We start from the raw sequence: 2,747 nt of genomic DNA, 5'->3' as shown, positions 1-2,747 counted from the left end.
ACAGCCCATGTCAATACTTCTAATATACATGTACTGGTTTCTGTAATTATGCCTCCAGCTCGTTTCTTTTTGAACACCCCTTATACAATGGCCACTCGGACTGGCTGCACAGTTAGAGGCGCCATGTCAGATTGTGCGGCCCGTCCCGTAGGGGTTAGAGTCCTCCCTTCAGCATGGGAGTGTGTTTTTTGTTATTAGCATAAGTTAGTTGAAGTACTGTGTAAGTCTAGGGAGCGATAACCTCAGCAGTTTGGTGACATATTTGGTGTCAAAAAAGGACAGTACATACAGGGTGACAATTATTGAACTATATGAAATAAAATCATCATAACTTCTGAATGATTTGCATTAGGATGTTCATGATGGGAATTAGTATGTGCTGTATGGTTTGGTTCAGTGACAAAGCCCACTTTCATTTGGATGGGTTCGTCAATAAGCAAAACTGGCGCATTTGTGTTACTGGGAATCCACATTTCAAGATCAAGACTGTGACTGAGTGGTGTGCAATGTCCAGTGCTGAATAATTGGTGTGATATTCTTTGACGGTACAGTGACTACCCAATGGTACATGAAGGTTTTGACAAGATGTAGTGCATGCAAGACGGAGCTCAACCCCATTGAAGCAAGAGTGTGTTTTATATCCTGGAGGAGCACTTTGGGGACCGCATTCTGGCTCTGGGGTACCCAGATGTCACTGGCATGGTCCTTGATTGGCCACCATATTTTCTGGACCTGAACACATGTGACTCCTTTTGTGGCACTATATTGAAGACAAAGTGTACAGCAATAACCCCAAAGCTGTTTACAGCCATTCAGGTCATCGACAGCATTGATGTTCCAACACTTCAGCGGGTCATGCACAATTTTTCTATTTCTCTGCGCCACATCATCACCAATGATGGCAGGCATAGAAAACATGTCATAACCTAAATCTGAATATCTGTAGTGATGTTTACATGTTGAGTAAAGTGTGTGCACATCATAGTTTGTAACTAATTTAAGTTTATTTTTTCATATAGTTCAATAATTGTCAACCTGTACCTTGTGTATCTAATCTAAATCTACATATGTACTCCACAAGCCACTGTACAGTGCATGGTGGAGGGTACCTTGTACCACTACTTGTCATTTTCTTTCCTGTTCATTTGCAAATAGAACAAAGGAAAAATGACTGTCTCTATGTATGAACTGTAATTTCTCATTCCTTATTTTCATGGTCCTTACACAAAATGTGTGTTGGCAGCAGTAGAATCATTCTGTGGTCAGCTTCAAATGCCAGACCTCTGAATTTACTCAACAGCATTCCTTGAAAATAACATTGTCTTCGCTCCTGGGATTTCTATTTGAATTCCTGGAGCATCTCCATAACACTTGCACGTCGGTCAAACCTTCTGGTAACTAATCTAGCAGCCTGCCTCTGATGAACTTCAATGTCTTCCTTTAATCTGACCTGGTATGGATCCCAAACACTCTAGCAGTACTCACGAATAGGTCGCATTAGTGTCTTATATGCAGTATCCTTTACAGATGAACAGCACTTTTACAGACCTCTCCCAATAAACTGAAGTTAACCATTCGCCTTCTCTGCCCCAACCCTCACATAGTTGTTCCATTTTACACTGAAGAGCCAAAGAAATTGGTACTCCTGCCTAATATCAAGTAGGGCCCCCATGACCACACAGAAGTGCCACAGCACAACGTGACATGGAATCGAGTAATGTCTGAAGTAATGCTGGAAGGAATTGACAACATGAATCCTGCAGAGCTGTCCATGAATATGTAAGAGTATGAGGGGATGGAGATCTCTTCTGAACAGCACGTTGCAAGGCAGACCAGGTATACACAATAATGTTCATGCCTGGTGAGTTTGGTGGCCAGTGGAAGTGTTTAAATTCAGGAGAGTTTCTAGAATGAAATTTTCACTCTACAGCGGAGTGTGCACTGATATGAAACTTCCTGGCAGATTAAAACTGTGTGCTGGACCGAGACTCGAACTCGGGACCTTTGCCTTTTGCGGGCAAGTGCTCTACCAACTGAGCTACCCAAGCACGACTCACGCCCTGTCCTCACAGCTTTACTTCTGCCAGTATTCCTGGAGTGTTCCTGGAGCCACTCTGTACGAATTGTGGATGTGTGTAGTGTCACACTGTCCTGGTATTGCAAAAGTCTGTCAGAATGCACAGTGGATATGAACAGATGTAGGTGGTCTGACAGGATGCCTACATATGTGTCGCCTGTCAGTCATATCTATATGTATCAGGGGTCCCATATTACTCCAACTGCACACCCTCCACATCATTACAGAGCTTCCACCAGCTTGAACAGTCCCTTGCTGACATGCAGGGTCCACGAATTCATGAGATTTTCCCCATACCCGTACATGTTCATCACCTTAATACAATCTGAAACGAGACTCATTCAACCAGGCAACATGTTTCCATTCATCAACCATCCAATGTTGGTGTCAACAGGCCCAGGTGAGGGATAAAGCTTTGTGTCATGCAGTCATCAAGGGTATACGAGTGGGTCTTTGACTCTGAAACCCCTTTTCAATGATGTTTTGTGGAATGATTCACATGCTGGCACTTATTGATGGCCCAGAATTGAAATCTGCAGCAATTTGTGGAAGGGCACTTCTTTCATGTTAAATGATTCTCTGTGGTTGTTGTTGGTCCTGTTCTTGCAGGATCTTTTTCAGCCGCAGCAATGTCAGAGATTTGATGTTTTACCAGATTCCTGATATTCAC

General features: G+C 43.1%; 1 non-coding gene across 1 annotated transcript; it reads right to left on the bottom strand.

Moving 5' to 3' along the window:
• Positions 1-1,974: 1,974 nt before the first annotated feature.
• Trnal-caa (transfer RNA leucine (anticodon CAA)) lies at positions 1,975-2,049 on the bottom strand. The gene has a single exon. It is a non-coding gene; the product is annotated as a tRNA-Leu (tRNA).
• Positions 2,050-2,747: the final 698 nt, after the last annotated feature.

The sequence above is a fragment of the Schistocerca serialis genome, chromosome 3, assembly GCF_023864345.2.
Source record: "Schistocerca serialis cubense isolate TAMUIC-IGC-003099 chromosome 3, iqSchSeri2.2, whole genome shotgun sequence".
NCBI lineage: Eukaryota > Metazoa > Arthropoda > Insecta > Orthoptera > Acrididae > Schistocerca > Schistocerca serialis.
This window is presented reverse-complemented; position numbering and strand designations above follow the sequence as displayed.